Source organism: Molothrus aeneus, chromosome 5 (genome assembly GCF_037042795.1).
Source record: "Molothrus aeneus isolate 106 chromosome 5, BPBGC_Maene_1.0, whole genome shotgun sequence".
Classification (NCBI taxonomy): Eukaryota; Metazoa; Chordata; class Aves; order Passeriformes; family Icteridae; genus Molothrus; species Molothrus aeneus.
The window spans coordinates 17,237,073-17,263,747 of record NC_089650.1 but is presented as its reverse complement, the minus strand read 5'-3'; the positions used below and the strand labels follow the sequence as shown (position 1 = coordinate 17,263,747).

Genomic DNA, 26,675 nt, shown 5'->3' with positions numbered 1-26,675 from the left:
TCCGGGGCTCGCGGCACGCCCCCAATCGCTGTCTCTGCGTGCCGCGCTGTGGCCCGGCCACGATCGATGATTGGGCGCTCGGCTGCGCGCGGGGAGGAGCCGCCTCCGCGCGCGCCCCCACAGGCGGTGCGGGAGCCGCCATTGCTGCGTGTGGGGCTCCGGCGCTGCTCCCGCGCCTCACAACGGCTCCACTCCTCCTCAGCCTCTTACCCTGCCGTGGATGAGCAACTGGCGGAGTAACTCCTGCGCTCGGGCTGCCTGATGCCGCGTGCCGAGGGTGGTTGGGCCGCTGCCCTGCTCCTCCTCAGGGTAACATCGGGCCAGGTGATGTTCTGTAGCCAACGCTACAAGGGAGAGCCTGGCTGGCTGTTAAACTGTGGCCGAGGGTGGAAATGCGCAAAAGGAAAGGCTGAAGGAGGATGCTGCCCCCGAGAGTGTTTAGTTTTATGAAGGAACATGTTTTTTCTACACCAGTCTGCTAAGTTGTCACTTCAGAGGTAGTGCTGCAACACCTGTGAGCCAATAATCTCGACAAAAGTATGAAGTGATACAAACTGAAGTTTACTGGCTTTAGTTCCCCTTCACTTGTCATACTTGGAAAAAAAGCATTTCCTCACGTCTTTTACCTGAAAGTGCACACTTGGCAGGAGCATAATGTTGAGTGGGGGAATAATGTAAAAAGCAATTTTTTTTTCAAGTTTTCACTTCATTTAATGAATTCCTTAGAATTTTCAAAAGCAGTAAATTCAGAGCTAACTTAGAACAATGGATATTCTCTGAGCATGGGGTGCATCACATTTCCCCATACAAAGAATAACATAAGTGGGGTACTTTCTGGGAATGTAATACTAAAATGATAAGTGAAATTACAAGACCTAGCTTAGACAGCTACCACCAAGTACAACTGCTTATTAGGGCCCTAATCACATTGCTTAACCCTGTAGGAACAGCCCTGCTGTCTTCTTTCAGCACCTGGGAGCCCAGCAAGAAAAAGGAGACTTGAAACTTCAAAAAACTATTCTGGGCTGCAGGTGAAATCTCCTTAATGCATCTGAAAATGGCCATCCAATCAATCTCATGCAATTCTTTTTAGAGTTGGCTCTCAGAGATGTCTCAAACTGAAGGGCAGCCATCCTCTGGTTTCTACATGCCAATAAATTCCTCAGTGGAAAGGAGAGGCTTGCACTGGAGGTGATGAAAGGAAAGAGGCAGCTGAGCTGGAACACCACTCGCTGGACAAGGGAAGAGCTGATGCTCATTTCAGTCAGCTTGGTGTAACTTACCACAACAACAAGGGATTTCCTGAGAAGCTGCACCCTTTGCCACCGCCCTTTTGGATAGAGTCCTTACACCGTCATCATCAAATGGGAACACATCCTGAATAAACCCAGAAGAGTGGGTTGCTGCCACAGAGGGGGATGAGAGTGGACCTTGCAGAGAAGTAGAAAGGAGAGCACGTGAGGAGCACTGTGCCTTTCAGAAATTCTTTGCTCTCTCGAGGAGGGTTGAATCCGAAGTGTGTCAAGCTGCTGCCTCAACATCATCACCATTTTCCTTTGGCCATGGATGTCCTACTCTGTTTCATTCTCCAGACTTATCCCTGTCACAGCCGCCTCCTGTTATCCCACTGGCTCTATGGCAGACATGCTCCTAACAGCAGAACCACCTTCTTGTAGCTTGAACAGGCTGAAGCGACTGTGTGACGTGAGGTGGTTCAATTTCTCAGGAGCTGACTAGTCATTATTGGGTAACCAGCTAGACCAAGTTACAAGTGAGCTTTTTTGCTGCCACTCTGTGAATTTTTCCTTTGAACTTTATGAGTCAGGCTATAATATAAGGTTTAGACACATTTTCCACACAGCAGGAAAACCTCCTAGAAACAATTAGGATGAAAGGCTAAAATGTTTTCCTCAGCTTTCAAGTCTGGCAAATTTCACATGACTCAACACCACCATTATTTTTTCCTTCACACATCATTCTAGAAGAAGGGGTTGTTATTTGATGAGTTACAGGTTTTCTCCACCATTTTAATTTTTCTCAGTCTGCAGGCAGGAGATTTTCAATGGCCATATATGAAGTTGACCTCTGGCTGGGAAGGGCACTTGTCCAAATACTATAGGAAACCTGTGTGCTTAGAGGCTTAAAGAATGGTTGTGTACAGAGGAATTTTGACTTTCAGCATAGTTCACTCTTGTCAGAAAGAGTAAATATTTTTAAGTCTAGTTCATTAAGATAATACACAGTTTGGTGCCAAAAGAAAGCTCTTTGTCAGTAGCTTGAAATGGTTGTTGAAGACTGTGGTTTCTCTACTCAAAGTACTTTATTGAGGATGTTTCTTTTCCTCATGGTCAGTGTGAAACACAGGCAACAGAACCTGTTTCACCAAAGCTGTAAAACCCTACTGATAGCCCTTGTGGGTGCTCTTGAGTAATTTGAAAATTAAAGCTGGAGTCCTGTTGACCAAGTCCCATGGCAGAGGAGAGCTATAAAATGTAAAGGTCTCTTTGGTTCAATTACATACCTCATGGAAATTTTTTTTCCTGAAAGAAGAGTGTGGTAATAAAGCTGTGAACTGGTGGACCTTTTCTGTTATTTCTCTTCATGTATTTGCCACTATAAATGATGTATTTTATAATATGTATAAATAAATACATATGTGTATGTATTAACTTACGATGCTCATATTTTGAATGACAAGATTCACACTGAAAGATGTGATAAAGTGTGGGAAGAGAAGGAGATGGGTATGAAGGCTGGAGTATCATTGGGAGATGAAGTGCCAAAGTCTGAAGTGCCGTTGAAGTTTGCCAGTGGAGGCAACCTCCTAAATTCTTGCAGCTTGCTGGTGGCCAGCTTTACTGCTAGAAGGTATTTTAGAGCCCTTTATGCTAATGCTCTATACAGTGAGTGTGTTACACCATCTCAGGTTGACTGTCTACAGATTACTCTTAAGCAGTGTCTGAGTTTGCTCACGTGGCTCTTCTCTGTTGCTGATTAAAATCGTGATTGTATGGAGCAAAAGACCTTCCAGCAGTTTTCCTGGAGTTTGCCGGATTGCTTCAGACACTTTCAGTGGTTTTTCTTGTATTTCTATATTTTTAACAGTATCAAATTGCTGGGAGTTGAGTGCTGAGCAAAAGTATTTGAAGTGGCTAAAGTCAGAATTTTGTATCTTTTCATTAGCAGACTAAAATCACATTTCTCTGGGTGGTAAAAAGAGGCTCATTTTTTTCTTAGGGAGATCACTGCATCCACCTCTTGGGAATCTGACAGGACTGCAATTTGTGTGAACCCAGGGAAGTGGCTGCCTAGGCTGAGTGTGCCTCATGCTACTGTCAGCTCCCAGAAAGGAAGGGAATGGTTGTACAAGAGGCTGATGAGTGAGCGAAACTATGGGCAGAAAAGCAGAGAAGAAAGCTTAGAACAGACCTATGCAAATGATGGACTCGAGTCTAAATCTGGGCAGACAAATAATGCCTGCTGCATTCCTGTTCAGTGTCTCAGTGTTTCTTACTCTTTCCCCGTGTCTTGGGAACCACCCCTCAATTCTTAGCTATGTGGGCAGCATTCAGGGCAGAGCCAGAACAAGGACACTGATTTTTGTTTTGCTAAATGGACTTTGGTAAAAATGAGCCTCATAGTCCTGGCTCAGGTGCTAGGATAGGGCAGTTACAGAGCTCAGCAACATTGACTCAATGGATCCTAACAGTGACAATGGTTTTTTCCATCAGCTCATCAGACAACTGCTTCCCAACATTGTTATCCATTGTTAGCAGATTCTGCATAGGCATTGCAGCTATGCTATTTATTTTGCAGCCTGGCGTAGATTATTAGTTCTCTGGCAACCCTGCTCCAAGGCCTTGAAAGCCTTTATGAAGGGTATCAGTAGTAAAGCCACACTTAGGAAAAGCTGTGGTAACACAAAGCTTTTGATAAGCTGCTGAAAAATTGGGGAGTGTCCCAGACATACTCACAGATACAACTTGTGGAGTAGGGGTGGCCATTGCCTCCTGTGCTTTCTGTTTGAAGATTTCACTGAGTAAGATTGATGGCTGCCTCATGAACTGGGAAGTGGATAGCATGACTTTCTACACAGAATGCAGGAAACCATGAGCAGGAGCTTACTGGAGTTTTTCTTATTCTGTGGGTATTCCCAGTAGCTGGGAAGAGGGTTCATTTGCCTTTATGTAATTTAGCAAACTCTTGTGTCATTTGCTGTTTTCTTTAAGCATTCCTACCAATATATCTCTTTCATCAATCATATAAACTTCATATTCCTTTTCCCTCAAGAGGCAGTCTTCCATATGGAATATCAGCGTGTAGGAAGGGTTAAAACCCTGAGGCTGTTGAGTCCTTTTTGATTTGACATTGTTGAGTGAGCTGCAAAAACCATACTGGTTCTTGAGTATACTGCAGAGTAACTAGGAAGAATGGAGTAAAGAAGAAACTGAAAAATCCAGTCCCAGAGATAACAGCAGAGATATTTGGGAAACTAAAGTGCTCTTTCTGGAGTTCAGGTTGGGTAGACACTATATTTGCTATCGTGTTTGAGAACTGTTTGTCTTGTGTTTGTTAACTAATGGGGTTTCTAAATGTTTGAAAGTGAAAGAAATTACTCTGTGGGCTGTAGACTGGAGAATCTTGTACCGGACCAAGGCAAGACAATGACAAAATTCTTTTTCAGATATACTCTATTCTGAGGATGGTCAGTTTAAGATAGTGTGTTTTTATGGATGTATTAAACCTGTACAAGACAAGTATAGTGACTTTTTCTACATCAAATGCTTGCTGAGTTTTTAGGCAAATTTCATCTGTTATCTTTATTGTGATTTTTCTTAAAAGTTTTTGCAGACTGTTCACAAAGGAGAAACCAGACATGGTATCTACACTCTGGTAAGTAGGATACTTCATTAGGGTGAGACAGGTACACAAATTGAAACAAAGGAGTTTTTAATCTTTTTCTCTATTTCAAGTACTTGAAGGTACTTTAGTCTTTGTGAAGACAAAAGAATTAAGAGAATTATTTACATACAGATATTGGACTGTGCCTGCTCAGTTACTGAAGATAAAAATCAGAGCAATTTGTCTGACATCTATTGTCCTCAGCAGTGCAATTGGCAGCTCTCATTCAGACTATCAGGCAGCTGACAAGTTCCTTCTGCTTAGCTCTGTCTGCCTCAGTCATCTGACGGACCTTGTACAATCATCCTGAGTCTGAGAGGGTCTTGGGATTGAAAACAAGAGTATCAGCTGTGGAGTGCAGAAGTACAGCTTGTTGGTGTAAGGAAGCAGCCTGAAATGATACTTCTTTTATTCCCATGGCAGTTCAGTTTTTCTTTCAGCTTCTTACCCAACATACATTTAAGATCCAAAGAAGAACTTATCAACTCCAAAGCACAGTAATGACCAAGACTGCTGTTTTCTGTCCCTCAGTGTGAATGAAATGCTATGGGAATGAGGTATGTCATCTGCATCAATGTTTCTAGCAATCCTGCTAGATAAATATCTAGTAAATATCCATGTCCTTTAATAATAGAAAAATCTGTCTTTCTGGTTTTACATTGATTTTTAATTGACCCTTATTAATCAGGATTGAAAGTGGCATATTTGCAAGAAAAGTTAGGACACTTTTTTGGAAAACATGCAGGGTATGTGACTTCAGGAGTCTGTTGAGCCATAATACAGCATTGCTACCTTAAAGTATTTATTTTGAGTTGCTTAAAATAGAGAAAACCAAAACAGCAAGAACTAAAGATGGACCAATTAAAGGGTACATTTTCAAAATTTGTCACAATGTGGATTATGTTCTCAAAATGGTTATTTCCCTGAGACTACTTTTTCTTGCACAGTGTCCTGGGATAACTTTGTAAGGATTCCTCGAAGAACCAATATCAGGGCAATATTGATAATGCATTTTGTCTGTCTTATAGTGGGAAATCTACCAAAGACCAGTTTTTTATGAGGTACTAGGCAGAACATAGATTTGCAACCATTTGTAGTCTGACCTGATAATACTAAGTTCAATACAGAAGTAAGACTAACAAAGAGTGGGGGGGGTGGGTTTTTTTTTTTTTTTGTGGAGCAGAGGGTTTGTGCTTAAGTGCATTTAGGTGGTTTCTAGCAGATTATGGAAAAGATTGTCCAAGACAATATGATGCTGGTTAGAAATCCAGGAATGACTTTATAGACTCCAAATAACTGGGAAACCAGCAAAACCTATTGCTACTAATTAACTAGCATGGTTTTATAAATAGGCAGGTATCATGATCACAGTCAGACGTTAGAAAAGGATGTGCCACTCCCCTCTGTGCTAAGCCCAGCATAAAGTTATTATGGGTCCCTAATAAACAATTTTCTAAGGCAGCACTGGGAAGACTTGAAGTTGTCTTGAGAAACAGTATTGTTATTTCTAGGAAATTGAGCAGTAGCTGTCATTGGTAGTGAAAATCAGGATTAATTCAAGAATTTTGAACAAAGAAACCTTACTTATATAGCAGGGATGTGTCACAGAAAGAAACAATTTGCCTCAGCTTTTGTGAATCTGTGTTGTGTGGTTATGTCCCACCACACAGTGGCTCAGAGCCTGCTTTGCACTCACCCACACCACTGCATTCTCATGCCAGGAAACCCTTCACTGTTGCTTTGTGATCACCATGTAATTCTCACACAGGCTTTGAATTTACCCTTGCAGTCCCTTCTCTTGTAATCTCATTTAGTCAATCTCATGTAGCAGTGTCTGACCTACCTTATTGTATTAGACCAGAAGATTCAGTTGAAAAACTTTGGAACTCTCAAAGCCAGTGTATCCTAGGGAGGCTCTGTAAAAAGAATGTGGTGTAATAGAGAAAGACAGACCTACTCCTGCTTGACTGGGATTGCTTTGTCATGCTCACTCTGCAGGTGGTAGGACAGATGATAAAATACAATAGCCAAGACATGGGTGTGGGAAAGGGTAGAGTAGTGGAGCAGAACCACTCAGTCTCACCAAAAGCTAGTGCCTGCCAAAGTGATATCCAAGGAATCAGAAATCTGTGCTGACTCCCACAGTGATGGCTCTGCACAATAAAATCATTAACTAAAGTCCTCTTGCCCATCCATCCTTGTCCAAATTTCATTGAGGGAAGTAATGGATACTGATTTTTTGCAAGTCATGGTATGCATAATTTATGAAAGCATCTGTATCATACATGTTGTTACTAGATCTGTGACAAGGGTGAGAAGATGCTAAAGATATGGTATTTTTTCCTGCTGTGTTGGCTGTCCTTGAGGCTTGAGGCTGATCCTGGTCTTAAAGTGGGGATTACTCAGCAGGGGCTGGACTTTATTATGTCTAACATTGCCAGAAGTTAACTTATCATAAATACTCTATGTACAGAATATAATTTCTTAATAGAGGTGCCATGAAGGAACAAGCTTCTTAAATACTGAAAGAGAATATATTCCTTTTGTCACTTCACACCAGGATGACACTTTGTCTCTTCCCTCATTTATTTCCTTTCTTTTGTGTGCATCCCACGTGTGAATTTATCCTTTATTGATGACTGCATTCTCCTACAGTCCAGAAGGTTCTACTACATTCTTTATACCTATATACTTTCTTAGAACCAGAATTAGATGGTCATACAATTTCTCTTTTTTTAAAGTGTCAGAAACCTGACTTATAGTGCAATATTTAGCTGAAGATAAACAGACAAAATTGGGAAAAAAGCTTACCATTTTGGAACAGCCACATAGCTTCACACCTCGACTCTCACTCCTGCATTTGGCATGAGACAGCACCTGCATGTACTATTCTTTAAAAAAAAAATGTAGTGACTGCCATAATTCTGCCCCTAAAAGAAAATTTCCACAGTATGTTTTCCATACTCTTTCTATTCATGCTAACTTTCACTGTCTCTTACCTAAAGCTTACTCCATGGGTGTGAAGGACATGTAATAGAATTTCAGTTATTTACAGAATTAATATTAGTAATAAAGGTTAACAAGGCACAAATTCAACAAAGACTGGGTCATGCTAAGGATTAATTGTCATTTATGTACCGAGCATGCTGACAGGTAAACGATGGACTTGTGAGGTGAAAACTAAAAGGGTTTATGCCACTGAGATGAAAGCAAGGATCAGATCCACTTATTTGGCTGTATGAGCATTGTTTTAAAGGCTTCTGAGGAGTTGAAAAGTGCAGGGCAAACATCAATCACCCAAAATAGTATTGATCTCCCTTGCTTTCTAGGGATCTCTGATGCCTTTAGGTTCTTACTGCAAGCACAGGAGTTCTTGTGACAGTCAGCATGGCCGTCCAAATGCAGAATGAACAGACTAAGTTGGCACACCCCTGCATTAGTAGTAAGAGCAGATTAACAGTGCCCCTCCCAAAGGTATTTCTCATATTTGAAGATCTTGGTGCCTAACATCCTTTCCCTTAATGTGAGAATTGAAGGCTGAAGCAATAGATCCTGCCTTCGTGCTTCTTGCCTGCTACAAGAACCTTGAGAGAAATTCCACCTGTGATCACTGTCTGCCTTCACTGACAGTCATAAGAGAGCTTTAAGTTATTTCAGTGAGAGGCCATATTTTGCTTTGGAGACAGGAATTCCCAGGGAATCATGACTTACTTCTCCCTCATAAAACATGCATTTTATAAAAAGATATTCCAGTGTTACCTTATCACAAATTTTAGTTCTTTGCTTTTCTAATACTATGGAGCCTGGCGATGAAAAAACCCAGGTGTTTTGTATTCAGCAATTGTGAGGTCAAAAGCTAAAGACTCTTGTGTTACAAACATTGGAAAGCAGGACATCATTCAGTATTAAAGTTTTAGTTATGTCTTAATCAAAGAAGGAAGGCCCGAGGAATTTAGAATGAAATGATGCTCTGTTTGTTGACAATAGGGTCTGTGTATATTATCAATGCACAAATAGCATTGAAACATTCGAGAAATTAGAGATTCCTTAAAGCAGGAAAGAAGGTAAGGAAATAAGTCAGGTATCTGAAGCAGGCTGTAAAGGTTAAGGTGCAGTGGCAAAACACACATACTGTGAAAGAAACTGGAAGAAATCATTTTAGAGGATTGTCTTTAAAACTCAAACAACTTCCTGTACACAAGCAACAATTCAGACAGTTCTGCATTTGACATACCAGTACTTCAGATGGATATGTGACAGCTTTTCTGTGAGTAACCACTACAGAGAGAAATTGCCTTGCTACTTCATAACTTGCTTTTTCATCCAACAGATGTGAGCCAATCTGAGGTAAGGGTGATGATCAAGTGTTTCCCATGGTCACCCACATTATGAATGAAGGGAGTATAAGAGTTTCAGAAACCTGACATGAACTCTTGAATATGAAATACAACTCAGGGACAAAATGATCCTAACAGATTGTCTTGATCTTAGATTAAATGTCTTATATGTGAGCTTAAGAGAAGTTGTAGATGGGAATATTTGTAGTTGGAAGGTGATTTAGGTAAGGATCATAGAATCAGAGTGTTGCAAGAACTATGTTAAAAATTAGGATTAAATTATTCAGCAGTGTATCTGGGCCTTCAGGTGCCTGAATCTAATCTGCAAGGCACATGCTTTCCTATGTTCTCTTGTAGGCAGGAGGATTGGGATGGAGCTCCTGAAGCAAGCAGTATTGAAAGAGACTTTCCCAAGCTGGAGTGGGCAGGAGAGTTTCTCAGTTGTTAACATCAACTATGTCATTTCAAGTTAAGTAAAGGAAATAATTTTCAAAGTTTTATGATGAAACCGCTTTTCATTACAACATTGCAATAATTACACAGCCACTGTTTTGTTCAGTGTAAAATTTTAGTGGTTCATCTAACTCTGCTTCTGATTGGTTTTAAAAGTACTTGTTCTACTACACTCAGAGGTGAACTTTATAAAGCTTCTGAAGGAGCACCTTGGCTGGTTTTTTTCATTTAGTTTGTGTAAGAGGTTGGGGCAAGACAGGTGTAAGCATGGCTATGATACATCAGTAGAAATAGGTGTGAAAGAGGGCAGAATTGGTGTTATTAACAATCCTACTATGAAGGATCTGTAGCAGTGAAAATAATCTGTTTGTGTTTGATGAAAAAAAAAAGCCAAAAAAGGGATAAGATGAAAATGTGTGCAGGGGATGATGTATCTTGGCTGATGTGGCAGGAAGATGCTTTTTACAGAATATTTTTGGATGAATCTACATCATAAATTACTATTTTAACTGGATAGGGCTCAACAAGTGTTCATTGAAGAGGAAAATCTTTGTACCAGGGACAGCCAGTAGAAAAATGGCTTTATAGAGTTTCCTACAAGTTTTCCAAATACAGAGACTAATATAGAAGCAGGTCTTTCTACAGCCTTTAATCCCACCTTCCAATAGGCTATAAACAAAAATCCAAGAGAACACAGAGCCAGATTCTTCCAAAGGTACACACTGGAACAATGATGAGCAAAAGGCATAAGTCACATCAAGAAAAGTACTGCATTGTTAAGGAAACATTCTAGGGAGCACCAGAACAAGGGCTGAAAATGTTGGGGAGTCTGCATTCTCGGATGAGTTCAAGACTCAGGTGGGCAGAGTCTCTGAGTTGTTTCATCTTTGAGTAGGAGGTTGAAGCAGAAAAGTCTCCTGAAGTCCTATTTCAATCTAAATTATTGCATGATTTTCAAAACCCCAATTCATTCCCCCAACCATAGTTCTTGAGATTGGCGGTTTTCCCGGTACATAATCTGATTTTGGCTCACTGCAAACAAGATACCTAAAGGTATCAGGCATGCCTGAGATGTTATTGGAAAGTTATGGTCATTTTAACTGAAAGTAGCTGGTGCCTTCTGCCCCAGGGAAAGCAGACTAATGGCAATTGTTTCAGAGATCTCTGCCAGATAGCAGGGAACAATGAGGAATGTATACTGCATGATAAGATGACATGTGATATCTTTATAATGTTCAGCTCAGTTCAACACACCCATTTGCAAGACAATATCCTTGAATTTCAGAAATATTTGTTTTGGCAGGGAAATATTCAAGTAAAATTAATTTAGAAAAATGGGTCCTCTCCAGAGCCCTTTGTTTAGGCAAGGAAGCAGAATAGGAGAACAAAAACTTTGGTTGTCTTCAGCAAATACTAGCATTTGGACAACCTGGATTTATTTATAAATGTAGTATCTGAGATTAAACATCGATTTATTCTTTGCCTGGCAAGAAGATTTCTCTTTAAAGAGCTCATTCTTCTCTCAAGGAAAGTTTTTGTTACAAAAAAAAAAACAAAAAAAAAAAAAAAAACAAACTCCCCCCCACACACACACAAAAACCCAAAAAACAAAACAAACAAAAACAAAAAAAAACCCACCCTGGCTAAATATCAAGGATTCTTTTTCCAAGGATGCTATGAGTTATAATGGTACAAGTGTCTTTCTTTCCTAAAATATACATGGGTCAGTCATTTCTAAGAAATGCTTTTACTGAAGCACAGACTTTGCCTTTTATACCAAAAGGATTTTAAGTGATCAGAAGTCCTTCTTAGTCTTTCGACATGCAGTCTAATAATGCCCCTTTCTGTATTCTGCAGGCACAGAATTAATGCTGTAGATTTCCCAGAAACTTCTGCTTCTTTTATTCCTGGCACTGGCATTTATCTGTCAGTGGCACAGGCTACAATCAGTGCAGACTGGACAATACACACATGGCTACTGGAAGTTTTGTACAGAATGCAGGTAGGAGGGCTCTGGGAGAAGGATTGCAAATGAAACTAAGAAATATAGTGGGAAATTATTTTTCAGGTCAGATATACATTATCATTTAACTACAATCCAACAATAATCTATTTGAATAAGCTTCTTAAGAAGGAAACATCCCCTGACAACTAATGTTGGTTTTTGGGTTTTTTAAAATTATTTTACTCCAGAGATCTCTTTGGGAAGTGTCAGTTCTGACATTTGTTAGCATGCTCAGTTTGTCCAGACGTTGCATGAATATTCAGGACCACAGAGTTTACAGTGGCCAGATTTGTTACTTTCTTTGTATAGTATAGCTGGAAGGTCGACTCTATAGCTGATTAGCTCATAGCTAATTAGCTATGTGCTGGTACAGTGTCTATTGCCTTCCAAAGAGCTCCTACTAAAGGAAGGGCACGGTCACAATGCCAAACATTCAGAACTTCAGAAACTCCAGAAACTGGGTTGCTATGGAAAACTGACTTAGTTTCATAAGCCTGTGCAGTCTAAGATTGTCTGTAATGACTTGATTACACACTGATTTTGACACTTATTTCAGCATTCTTGCAATACAGTTGTAATACAATGGTATTAAATAGTATAGCTTTTCTCGGGAGTGGGGAGGGCTAAAACTTCTGGAATACCAGAAAAGTTTGCAAGGTGCTAATCTCTACAATTTGGGTTAATGGAGCAGCTGGTAACAGTAGGCATTGCTCTATTGTGAGCCAGATAGCACAGCAAGATGGATCACCAGGCTGCAAAATTTCACAGCACAGCACATCCTGATTCCAAAGGAGCATGGACATGCAGTTCTGCATTCTGTCTCAGTGAGACTGGTGGCTGGGAGCTGCTGTCACTGTTCCTCCAGCCTCTCTGTTTTTTCTTCTGTTTCATCACTATTGTGAAGAAAAAGATACATGAACTGAAACGGGGAGGTTTAATATGGTAACGCTGATAGGAAGGACTTGCAAAATATTGTGACTGGCAATACTAGACACTGGTTTAGTTAGGGGCAGTCTAGGGTAAAAATTAACCTTTTAGGATCACAGCTTCTTTTTCCAGGAATTTTGTACTGCCTAAAAAAATTAAGAGCAAAGTGGAGAGACTCATGGTTTGAACTTTCTCTTGGACAAGGTTCTTTCTCTATAGTATTGTGCCATCACTGTAGTAATGCCTGAGAGAAGAAAACTCAAGTTATCAAGATGAAAGGGTGAAAAGTGATGCTTTCAGTGTCAGTGCTATTATGGTAAATGAGGTTTTTATAAGGCTATTCTAACAACCATTCAACTCTCTATCCTACTTGGTTGGTCTACAGCTTTTGCAACTCCTAACCATAGTCCTAGTACCTAAATTTGCTGGAATTCAGGTTTAAAGAGATTTCTCTTGATACCTTAGTAGGAATTTTAGAAAGATTTCTCTCTTAGAAAGGAGAATGAATGGATTTGGGGCTGGACAAAAAAAATGGAGTAATGTAAAGATCTAAAGGAGTTATTGAAAATTTTCTTACGAGAAAGAGCAAAGTGGAACACTTAAAGCACTGATAAAACTTGAGTTATATATTTATGTGCTATCTGGCTTCTGCTGTTGCAGTCCCAGAGACCTTCAGGTTGATCTGTCATGAAAAACTGGAATGTCCTGTATTTCTGTGAAATTGTGACATTTTTGTAAACTTGTCAAATCCTGCACCACACTGAAAATTCATGTCCTGGAAACCTTTGCATATAATCTGTTTTTGGATACCAGGCATGTCCCTAAAATACTTCAATCCCTTGGAAACCCATTCTTCATTCTAGATAATAGAAGCAAGAAGTCCTTTCACATTTGATTAACAAGCCGTTTCTTAAATAGTTCCCTTACAGCAGATGTTTTCTTGACTGAGTTTGGCTTTTTTTCCCCAAGCAGCAAAGACCAAGGAGAAATTGCTGTGTTCATCTCAGGACTGTTTATTGCAGTTATCTTCAGAGTGTCACGGGATAGCGGGGCCACTTGTGCACGTTGCTACACAGTTGCCAGCTGAGCATTGATAGTGTTAAAGTCAAATCATGTGGAGGATCTAGGTATGTACAGCAAACTTTCTAATTATTCTGTGAGAAGTAGCACTGTTTGTACCATAAAGGGACACTTTTCAAATTTTGATTTCTAAGGATCCAGCTACAGGATGTGATTAACTACTGAAAGCTCTGAAAAGAGATTTGTAATGATCTATTTTCAAAACGAGACTCCTTTGTTGAATGTGTGAAGTGCAGTTAATTTACCTTTCTTCCTGCATGTGCTAGCAAATGAGCTGACTAGACCTATTGCACACGAAAACACTGACATTTGACCATATTAGAGAGTCCAAGGCTGCAAATGGAAGGTTGCAGGTATAAAAGGCATCTAGATTGATTAAGCTTTTTGGCAATTTGACCTACAATTTATAAATACAGCTTTCAAAAGAGAAGATGAAACAATGCTTACAGTTCTTACTATGATTTTCTATAAATTTTTTTCTTAGACAAAGTGTGGCTAATTGAGCATTATTTATAAACTAACATTCACAACTTTGCAGATTGCTTTCTATATAGCTCTACTGAGACTCCAACCCCCTAGATTTGTCTGAGAATCTCAAATGAATAAAAACAATCAACTATAGTCAACAACTAACAGTCAACAGTATTGCTATAGTTGCTTCTTGTTAATATAAATGACATTCATGTCCCAGTCTGATAGATTTTATATTTCAAATATGTCAGTCCATGGTAAGAAAGCCACTGTGTCCCTTTCCTTTCCTCCAGCTGTATCTACTGCTTTCTATCTGGTTATCTTGATAAGCCCATTCACACCAAATTGGATAAAATGTAAGTTTGCAAAGATGGTTTCAGTTAGCAAAGGGAGGAGTTAAAACACAGGGCCTACATTTCTGACTTGACTCTCTTTTCAAATAGCTATGCCTAAATATCAAATACAAAATCAAATTGATGGATGCACTGCTTAGAAAGCATAAGAGTGAGTTGATGATAGCAGTTTTTTGTTAAGTAATTTTCATAGTGCTCAAATTGTAGCCATTTTTATTAGATGCCAAACTATTCCCGTGTTCATGGCACAAAAAAAAGGAAAGGAAGAAAAATACAGCCATTGTTCTATATCTTAACATACTCCATACTGCACCCTAGAAATCTCTTGCATGCATCTTATATACAATATTCAGATTTCTTCTGTACCCATAGGAAGTCACCTGCAATCTTTCAGTCTGTTGTAATTGACCTGTGTTATTTCTTTAGATTTTGGAGATGAGCATTTTCCTGCTGATCCTTTATGCATTTGGTGTGTGGACATAAGACTTGTGTTCAGTGAGGTAACAAGATGCTGCAGGCAGACCGTGTCACACGGAGCTTGTTTCTTTTCCACCAGTAACCATACTTGTGTCATTCTTGCAGAGATGTGAGTACAATAGTTATATATATTCAAAAAGGATATAAGATTTTCACTACTATAATCAATGCCACAGCTTTTTATTATTGTTCTTGTTAGGGTTTTTCCCCTCAAGATTGAAAACATTTGGGTTGTTTCTTAACTCAAATTAATTAAATTCCTGTAAGTAATATAATTCAAGTAATGGAGTTTGTTCCCATTCTTCACTGTTCATTGTGGGTATTTCTATTATCTGCTCTGTTATTCATAAGCAGAGTAAGTAGACATTTATTTTTCTTAAAATGACCTATACCTTCCATGTGCCAAGCAGTGGCAAATATTACTGAAAATAATGGTCATTGAGACAATTTTCTTACATAGCACATAATTAAACACTTCAGGTTCCAGGGCACGCTGAGCTGTGCTGTCACATTCATATTCATATGGAGACGTTCATAATCTCTGTGTGAATCCCCCATTTCTCTTTGAACCCATCTGATTTTTATACAGTATAAACAGACCACACAGTCCAATCAAAAGTAACAGACTGAGGCTGCATCCAGCACCTTTCAGAAAAAGTCTTCAATCATATTGATAATGAAGCACTCTCTTTGTGAAAAAAAGTCCCTTTTCTTCAGCACTGATAGGCAGAAAAACGTGCTAACATCATCTTCCAAAGGATTTAGTCCTGTTTAGCAGTTTTTCACTAACCATATAGGAGAGTTTAGTTGTCTTGTGCAAACATGTAGCAAAAACGGCGACTCTGCCCTGGATTTTTCACTACATGGGAGAGACTTCTGCAAAGTGTATTCAGTTGTGAACAGCAGGAGAACAAGGCCTAAAGCAGGAGGAATCAATGGCTTTTCCAAAGGGAATACTCTTGCTTTTTCCCTTATAATAATTTCTGTGTTTTTCTTCTTCCATCTCCCAGCATTCTTCTTCAGATTCATCATCGCAAAAATTCTTTGCTTAAACTAAGTAATAACTGTTTGTGATGTGGTTTTGTAAATAGCATCTGTTTTGATTTTGTCTATCATTCTTCTAGTTTTAAGCCAGACTGACACTTTTGCACAAGTAGACTTTTCCCTAGTTAATTCTCCAGCAGTCTCCAAATCACAAATTAACTTGTATTTGAAGGTTATTTGTCTTTAATATGTGTGCTTTCTAAGACTTTTCTGATTATCTTTTGAGTTGATGAATTCTCTCACCACAGTCTTATTCAGCCTCTCCGACATTTACTTAGAAAAGCAATAAGACATTTTAGGAATTTTGGTCAAGAATTATTTTGGAAACCAGCATTTGTTAATTCACCCAAGCTATCATTTATAATTAAATTATTTCAGAATTGAAGCCGTTCAGAGGTGCTTAACAAGCAGCTTAAAAGTGTTCTTTAGATACACAGCTCTTCTACTGCTGCTTGGTCTTCACCTGTTAGCAGTGATACATAATCTGTGATGGTTCCCAACGTGATTGCAGTCCAAAGCTGTTTTGAGATGATTCAGCATCTTGTATAAGTACAGATTACACCCAAAAAAAGGCTCCTCTCAGACAGTCCTTGGGCAGCACATAACAGTTCTTATCTACTTTTCACCTTTGTTGAAGGAGTTATCTCAGCAACACCCAGTTTTTCCAGCAGTTTCAACAGTCCTTGTAATTCAGAGCATCCCCATGGCTCTCAGAACAGATTTCAGTTAAGAAAAATGTGCCAGAGCTGATTTTGTTCAAGCAGTTCTTACCAGATACAAAAAACTTTGCAAGCAGGATATATACAGCTTTAAAGAACTAAGTAATTACTTGTCAGCTACTGTCACTATATTGAATTCATAGGCTAAGCTTTAATACATGGACATCACAGTGGGACACAGGATGACTTTTCTAAGTCAGTCAAGGAAGTTATTCAGTGCTCATTGGAACAGGCTGGTTCTTGATGGTTATAAATTGTCTTCTTCCAACTTCCAGCTTTTTTTCTTAGGGTTTTATACCTTTCCATGCCAGTGTTTTTCCTATTGAATCTTCCAGCTACTAACATTCACAGTGTCAGTAACTACACTATCTACTGTCTTTATTACTCTTCTTTAATTTCATGGCCTCATACCCTCTCACATTTTAATAGTTATTTTCTTAGCATACCTGAACCAAGGTCCCCTACCTGTGCAGCACCCAAAATAGGTCTGGGAGGATTGGCAGCTGGGCCAGCACTAAGTGTTAGGTGATATAAAAGGCTCTTTTGTGTCCCTGTCCTAAGCAACTTCCAGTGCTTTTCAGGAGTGCCTGAAGATTTTCCTGAAATGCCACCCTCAGCATTAAATTTTAAAAGGTGTCTTCGCTACAAGAGAAAGAAAACTGTGTTCCAGAGAATTATTTTTTGTGTGTGTCTTGTAGCTGCTGTTCAGAATAATCACTTGAATGCTCAAATTAAAACTTTGAAAGCATGGCACCCAGATTTTCTTTGATTTCTTTGGTTTTTTTTTAAAGAGCCATAATTTGCTGATTTTTAGAGCATAACATAAACTTATTTCCTTAGTTCAAGGTTTCTTTAATGTCAAGCTTTTCTTCAGACTAGGAAAAAATCTTTCTGTTCAACCACTGCTAATGCATTCTAACAGATAAAAATGTTTCAACTAGAAATATTTGATGAAGACTTTTTGCAGGGCATAGTCTATCCAGAGGGAAATAACACAGACCCTCCCTTTGTGCCAGCTCCATTTGCTCTCCCAAACCAGGGTGATTCCATGATATATCTGGAAGTCTCCAATTATTTTCTTATGTCTGCTTCACTGGTTCACTACAGAGCAGGGGCCTTTAACATCACTATCTCCAAGGAGATGAGTATGATTTGCTTGTAATAGAATTACAAATATTAGCAAGATGGATAGTCAGCAAACACTAACACCTTATGTTTGCCATTTCACATAGATTTGGGTCCTACTTATACCACTTGTAAGAGAGATTCATGACATTCAGTTTGTCATAATTCAAGTAGTCAAAGTCCCTTTCAGACTTCAGACTGAACTTCTTGGCAGCTCTAGGCAAAGAATGATAGAATGAACATCAAAAGTTGGTGTGCCAGGAGTGGCAAAAGGAATCTAAAAGAGCTTTTCTCAGTATGGATTCCACGTAGAAAAGGGCAAGACAAGAAGAAGTGTACTGAAGCCCCAGTCTGCTGCACAGTGGCCCATGATAAATGTATTGGCTATATTGACAAACTAGAATAAATCCTCAGACTTAAGAGAGCAGCAGAAAGAAGCAAGCAGTAGGTACAAGCAAACTAAGCTTTCCTCTGTGGTTGAAGAACATACAGGACCTCTCAGAAATGCCAGTTACCACAATGGCATTTGTAGTCAAAGTTTCCAATAAGTTTTGCTAACTGTAGCAATGCTAAGAGGGTGTTTATGAAAACTGGTGACACAAATGGTACTAGTAAACATCATCACAGTGGTTAGCAGCAAAAAGGCAAATGAGATTTTTGAGTCCTTGCCTCGGACATCTTCAGCATATTTCATCTGAGAAAGTCTTAGAGGCAGAAGTCATGTCTGTTCTTTCAAAGAATAATGCTTGTTTACTGATATATGCTCTTGAATCAAGTCCATGAGAAATCTCTCTCTTCTGTCCCAAAGAGCACTGTGGGTTCCTTAGAAATCATTCTGAGGCAAGAAAATATTAAATCAAAACATGGATTATCTAAAATAAACAGGATGTGTTGGGGTTTTTTCCCCCCAAGGAAAACCTAATTTTCAAGCTGATAAAATTACCTAATTTATTTTGTTTACAGCTTAATAGTACTTTTAATCTAAGCACTTCCCTACTCAGATGTTTTATTTCTGAGGTGAGTACTTTTATTTGTACAGCTCTTTTAAGAAAAAGCAGTATCTAATGTTTTCTATGGATATTATCTGTGTGCTAGCTCATTTGCAAAAGCTGGGAGGAGACAAGAAAACTGGTCTGTTTTTAGTGCAAAATTCAAACTTACTTGTCTACCCCATGATAACTCTTCCTAACTATATCATACTACACTTTAGTCATTCTCTACTCCTCTGAGGGCTAAGTGGTAGCCATCTGTCAGATCAGTCTCCTTTCATTCCTCTTCAAAGTAATGGTATCTCTGCTATTGTTAGCCTGACTTCTCTTTGCAAAGATTCCTGATTTCTGACTCCTGGAGATTATATATGATGGGAAATAATAGTCATGAATCTATAAATGTGATGCAAGAAATTAAGATACTATGAAATGCTTTAAAAATATGGCAATATTTACTATAAGACTATGAAATTCATAATCTGCATCGCAAACTGAAGCTTTCTCCTCTAGGAGTTTCCAAAGCTTGTCAACTTTTCCAATTTCTTTATATTGTTAAGCTGATTAATTTTTTTTTTTTTAACTGGAATCACTCATTTCCTTCACTTATTTAACATACTGATCTCTTTCTCTTAAAATGTGTTTTTCAGGAGTAGCCTCTAAATTGTTTCTCTATATATGTTCAGTATCAGTGAGTTTAAAACTTCATCTTTTGCTTTATTATCTCTGAGACTCGGAGTATATGCAATGCTAATTTTGTCACTTCAGTTGGTGTAATGAAAATGAAGCTTTTTTAATACTGATTCATTACAAGAGGATTGGTGAATAGCACCTGATTATGATGCAGCTGTAGGAACTGTAGCTTGAGAAAAGCTTAACTCTGCCCTCAGCAGTTTCTTCCTCTTTCAACCTGCTCAGATTGCTTGGAGTCACACAGCAGCGGGCCCAGTGCTGCTGAGGCTGATGGCTACATCACTTCCTGCAGTCAGTTTAAATGCAGGCAGATGTGTCCTACAGATCACTGGCTGTGTAGAAGTGTTTGCTGTTCTGCCAAATTCAACCACACAGTACATCTTTGCAGGGAATCTAGTAAGTAAAAGGAGCTAGAAGATAATGTTCAGCGCTGGGGCTGAACAAATCACACACTACTAATCTTCCTGGTCCTTTGAAAATCTTAGAGATTAGCATAAAATAGCATATACTGCTCTGCCACAAATATGCACATTGTTGTGCTGCATTTCACAGGAAGGAAACACACACCACACGTTGTAGAAGTTAATAGATTTAATAGGCAGGTGCAGAGAGCCCTTTTCTCCATGTGGGAGGTTGAGTAACTATTCAAGAATAAATTGTAATATATAAAAATGTTACTGTCTGATGGGCAGTGTTCCTAACCTCTGTGTTATGAAATAGTTCAGTGTGTCCCCAGACATCTTTTCATTAGATTGCAAGTGAACCAACTATGTCAGCCATGCAAGGACTTAAATGATCCTAATGATAAAGAGACAATCAGGGCAGTGTTATCACTTTGTTCACTCAATCCCAGTTGCTGGCAGAAAACAGCAAATTCACAAGTGATTTCACAATCTATATATATTGACCACACAAAAAGTTTAGACAACGTGTTTCCAATCACAAAAGCAACTGCATTTGTGCCTGTATCTAAGACAGTATCTATCTGTGCATACAGTCACAGAAGACTGCTTTGTTTTTTCCCTGCAGACAGCCAGTACCAGAGCCAATTTGACTATAAGCAAACAGAAGTTGATTATCTCATTACTTCTGAAGAGATAACCAAGAAAAATTCAGAAAGAAGCATTAATTATCCCTACATTAGGATACAATAGAACTTGTGTCAGGCTGACAGTGCTTGTTTCACCATGAGAAAAAGAATATTAGTTACCTTCTTTCTCATAGGAGCTCCAAGATACTTTCAACTGGTTAGTCTAAATCTTGGAGATGAAATATAATAATATTGTGGAACAACCATGTCTCTTGTGCCCCGTGATGTTCCCCCTTTCTGTAGCTTAAATACCTTTCCAGATGACAATGTTCAATTTATTGGTTATCTTGAGGGCATCTGTTTCAGTCGATGTTGGTTTTGGAGAATCAAGTTCAGTAGTTTACTCAAAACCCTCTGAATGTTCCTGCAAAGTCTGAGCACCATAAACAGAAGTGCTGTAGTGCAAACTCTGCACAGGACCAGTTCTCCATATGCCTTCATGAGAGGGGCAGGGGAAAGTGAGACTACATAGCACACACTGCAGCAGCATGTCATCAAACAAATGAGACTAGAAAGGTGTCTGTAGTTTGAATCAAAGCTCAGAGCATTTTAGATTTCACTTAGGTCTTGCTGGTTTTGTGGTTACCTGCAATTGTGCTTGTTCTCAGCTGTCTTAAAACGCATTTTATCCACACTTCAAGTAGGGCTGGGTTTAAAGCCTCTTTTTCAATAAATGCACATGATGGGTAGAAGCAAAGACTTTCAGACAAGTAGCCCACATCAGTGTTTCTTCACGTTAGTTCTATACATCAAGGTGGGTTAGAATTCCAGAACTTATAACAATTTTTAATCTATTATAATTTCATTAAAGAAAAATGTGAGCAGTCTTTTCTTAGTTTTAGTCATTGGACCCTTTAACAGGAAAAGAGGACTTGAAATGATCAGAGCCTGTCAGAAGTTTAAGAAGTAATGGTGCTGCTCACTTAGAGCTTTTGACACAAAAATGTGTTCTCCTGTTCTTCAAAACTTTGTTTTTCCCCAGGAACATGTGTAAAGTGAACCAAGGATTCATTACAGGCATCAGTGGGAAAAGTTAGCAAATCATAATAGTTAGAAATAGGTATGAGTTTATTCAAATCATAATTAATATTTAACAAAGGTATAGTTCAGCCATTCCAGGAAATTACTATTACAGAAAAATTTGATTTCCCAAGTCTCGTAGTCACAGCACTGGACTACACATGACCATAGGAGGAGATTAGTATCAGAAAGAGCCTGATGATTCTAGAACTCATTTGTAGTCGTGCCAGTTTTAATTAAAATTTGTTGGGAATTGAAGAGCCTTTGTCAAAGTTAAATGTGTGGATCAGCATGAAATAAGTATGAATTTCCACAAATGAATTTTCAAGCAGTGAACATAACTTGTGCCTCTAGTGAATCCTCTTCTTTTACTTCTTTTTTACTTCAGGTTCCATTTTCCCTGCTGCACTCCAGTCTTGGTTTCCCTGATGTAAGTTGATGGTTTCAGTGCCTAGGAAAGATAGCTGAGCCCTTCAGAGGCAAAGGAAATTCTTCTGAACCTATTGTGAACAATTATTGGTCTGTCTTGGGATATCATCTGCCACTGCTCTTTGTGTTTTGAAACTCTATATTCTCTGCTTTTCTTTCTCTTTTCAGTAAGAGGAGATATGTCTGAGAGTTTTGGGTTTTTCCCTCATCAGAGGCTCAAAATATTATATAGCCTGCCTAGGTTCAGACAGAATTCACAGCTGGATGGAGTAGGTGTAGTAGTTGGAGTGGATACAAAATCAGGCTTAAATTCCATTTCAGGAATTATCTTAAATCACTTCAATCAAATACAATAAAAACGGGAGTTTAAAAGGGGAATAAAAAACCCACACTGCCACAATTTTGATCACTCACTGTAGATTTGGATATGCTCATTGAGACTCCACAGCAACTTAGTCCAACCCACATCTTTAAGTAAAGGGAGAAAGGCTCTAATCACAGTGGCATTAAGACAGAGCATAAGCACAGGACAGTTCTTCCATCTAGAGAGCAGTTCACTTCTGAGAACTGAGTCCTGCCAGCTGAAATAAGGTTTAGCATATTTCATTCCTAAAGTTAAAGTTCATCCCAGGTACTTAACATAAAGAAAAAAACCCCTTCAATTTAATTCATTGCAAGATACATGAACACCTCTTTGCCATGTATATTTTGTATTGTTCAGCTGCAACTTAAACCAAAATAAATATTTTTTTTGCCTGAGATTTTCTCTGTCAAGCTCTGCTCTGATCGTTTTGCTTGTCACTTTGGTCCTAGCCCTCCATTTTCCTCATCAAGCTACAACCTCGTAGACATCAGGCCCTAATCAGCAAATGTGCTTTTTCTGTCACAGCAGAAGTCACTGGTGGAGAATTTTCTGTCTTATGCTTTACAGAGAATAGTGATTCCAGTAATCAAAGGTAAGGACTGTAGCCAGTTCCTAAGCACAGCTGGGTGGAAAGCAAGACTGAAACCATAAAAGGGAGTGCCCAGCTTTAAAGACTCTGTTATGGGAGGTTTTCTTTCCATTTGGTGACAGCTGGTCAGGTTTACTCTGTGCTGGACTTCAATCCTGGTCGTTCAGCCATATGGATCAGGGGCTGGCACAGAGTAAGTGTTTGCTCCCTTTCAAACACTGGGCTAGGGTTCCATTTTCACTGAATGCAGTGTGGCAGCAGAGCTGAGATTGGCTTGAGTCTTGTCCTGACAGAGTCAAGCCATGACCAGAGAATGGCCCAAACTGAGGAAGTGCAGAGCACACTTGCATCTTTGGGCTTCAGGGTAACATCTCTAACTTTATCACTTCCCTCTGCCTTTGTGCTTCTCCTGCTGCCACAGGCAGGACAGAGTAGAAAATCAGCTCCGTGGGATGCAGGGAGTAAGGGACAAGGAGCAAGGGGATGATGGCAGAGAGAAGCAGGTGGGAGGGTACAGAAGTTGCCTCTGAGGTGAACAGAGGTGAGAAGACTGCTGAGGAAAAAGCTGATCTATCAATGAGAATAAAAGAAAGAGAATGAAAGGCTGGGAATCAAAAGTAAGATGTTTAGAAAAACAAATAAGAAAAAAGCTGGGGTTTGCTTCAGGAAAATAGGAATAGATGAGAACAAGAGGAACCCACAGGCTGAGAGGATCAAGTAGAGAAGAAAATAAAGATGGACAGTAAGTCAGAATGGAAAACAGCAGAAACCAGATTTTGAGGGGGAGATACCAGATGAGGAACAAAGGCAGGCAGATCCCAGTGTCAGATAGCTGAGAGATTGTAAGAGGTTTATATGCAACTTTTTTGCATGTTTTTTTGCCTTTTTAGTACATATGAATAATAGCTCCCTTGAGAGACACAACAGCTAATTAGAGGGAAATTGCAAACAAATTGAGTTCCTTGAGAAAGATGCTTCTGGAGTGCATTTTATGATTACTTTCAAATGTATTTATATTTGTCCCTTTTGAAGATAAACTAGGGAAAGGATTTCCTCTTCTTAATTTCACCCATACTAGCCTGACTGGATCTGTAATAAAAATGAATCAGGTGAGAAGCCAAATTTCCTCTTATAGAATATTGCTGCTGTTTCAGGCCTGTTAATGGGTGCATTTTCCAGCGGTGGGTAGATCTAAATGTTGTCAATAGTAAAGCTTTCACTATACATTGGATATAACATGCAATCTCTGAACCAAAATGAGCCCCCCACCCCTAGCAGTTGTAGGCTGTAAAGGTCCCACCAGCCTTTTGGGGTGCCATCATGGGGACATGACAAGGTCAGCACTACTACACCCAGCAGGGCTTAGGAGCATTGAGTGCCTGAGTCCTCATTTCTCTGACCATTCTCTAAGAAAGCTCATGGGCAGGGTGTCTCTGTGGTAAGTGTTGCTCAGTCTTTTGGAGAGTTGTATTAACCTACATCAGAGCCCATTGCTACCCTAAAGTTAACTATAGTTCTGGAGGCACAAAACCACTCTTGCCTACTGCCGTGCTGAGGGTGTTACCATGGGAACAAGTCCCAGAGTACTGTACCTGAATATACCCACCTGAATTTAGGGTGGGTGAAACACATTTTATATGTTTTTTTCTTTCATTAGAGTCATCTGGTTATTTACACTGATGTTCGCTATCAACTGGAGGGTGAGGAGGACCTTCACAGCCACTGCTGATGTCCTTTACTTTTAAAGAACAATAAGGGAAAAATGTAGCCTTCCTTCTGTTGTCTTATAGGGAGTAGATGCTATAACATTAGAAGCGTGGCTCATCACTATTTTTAATGTTTTACTAAAAACTTCTTAAGCACTTTTCACAAAGCAAATCTGTTGTTTTTAGGTACAGTGAGTGTAGCTAATTATTATTGATGCTTTGGAAAACTTCCTGCAGCCTGATGAGAAGAAGTGACTGGTTCTTTTCACTAGAGTTGTAGACAATACATTTTCTTAATATTAAAAGCCAGTTCTTGCATAATTCAATTTATTTCCATTAGTGTTAGCAAAACTTTGTGTATGGAGTGAGACCTTATCCTTTGTAAGAATTTCACAATTTGTCCCTTTGTAACTGGACACTGAGAGTGGGAACAGATCTACAAATCTCAGTGAATTGCCATGTAATTATAGAATATCATCTAGTTCAGACACTGGCTCAAAACAGGACTAATTAGATGAAGCTATTGAGCATGGTGTCCAGTCAAGTCTTGAACCCCTCCAAGGATGATTTCATAATCTCTCAGAACAATCTGTTTCATTATTTAACTACCTTTAGAGTAATTTTTTTCAGTAGTATCTAATCAGTATTTCCCATGTTACAGTATGTTCTGTGGCCTTTTGTACTTTCACTACACACTTCCCAGAAGAGTCTGGCTCCATTTTCTCTGTAGTCTCTTTGCAAAATTCACATGCAACAAAATGGCCTTTCAAGCCCTCTCTTCTCTAGGGTGAACAACCTAATCTCTCAGACTCTCCTTGTAGTTGATGTTCTCCAGCCCCCTTGGCCACACCTGCTGGTGCAGGCCAGAAGACAAGCCCTGCTGGTAAAAGTGGCCTTTTCTATGTCTTTTGTGACTAGTCTCCCATCCTACTGAGCATTAAGCCCACATTCATCTTCTGCTGTCAATGTTCTTACAGAAATCTTTCCTGTTGTCCTTCAGCTCCAACTGAACTATGTGTTTCCTGATTTCATTCCTATGTGTGCAAACAAAATGTTTGTGTTCTTTCCAAGTAGCTGGTCTCAGTTTCCATCTTCTGCATGCTTCCTTTTTGTGTTTAAGTTCACTCAGTAGCTCCATGTTCTCCATGTTGGCTTTCTGCCACAGTTGCTGAACTGTCTGAACATTCTAATAGCAGTTCTTATGCTCTGAGGCAGCTGCCCTTGAAGATTAGCCAGCTCTTCTGGGACTCTGCTCTCCAGGGCAACTTCCCACAGATCCTGCCAAGCAGGTCTCATCTGAAGTCTGTGGTTGTAATTCTGTTCTTTGTCTTGTTGCTTCTCCCAGGATCTGAAACCTGACAGTCTCATGCTCCCTGCAGCCAAGGCTGTCCTTGGCCTCTGTATCTTACAGAAGTTGTTCTTTGATTGTGAGTAGCTGCAGCTCTTCAAGGGTATCAACCTTCAAATAATTCCATACCTCTAATACTTGTAAAATGGAAGCTGTATTTTTTCTTTTATCAGTGTCAACAGAGACATTAAACCGGGAGACATTAAAAGCATTTGGAAAGGAAAACTACTCTACAAAAGTCACACTACAGAAAGTTCAGTTCAGGATAGAAACGTTGCTTGTGTAGTTTGAGCTGAATCAGTTTATTTATCCAGCTGTCTGATAGAATACTAAAAAAGGCATCCTGAAACCAAATAGCAGTAAGTCATAGCAGGGCTTCTAATTCTTTGTGTTCTTTGGTAGATGAAGAGTGACTAGAAAAAGACTGGAAGAACTCCAAAGAAATTGAGATTTTCAATTAGATTGGTGTCCCTCACTGATATGAGAAAATGTATAGAGGCTTATGTAACTGAGGGTGTGAGTTACATTCATCATCAGTGGCCAGAGATACGAATAAT

General features: G+C 39.3%; 1 pseudogene; it reads left to right on the top strand.

The window, feature by feature from the left end:
• Window positions 1-66: 66 nt before the first annotated feature.
• On the top strand, window positions 67-24,793 carry LOC136556578 (BPI fold-containing family C protein-like; annotated as a pseudogene).
• Window positions 24,794-26,675: the final 1,882 nt, after the last annotated feature.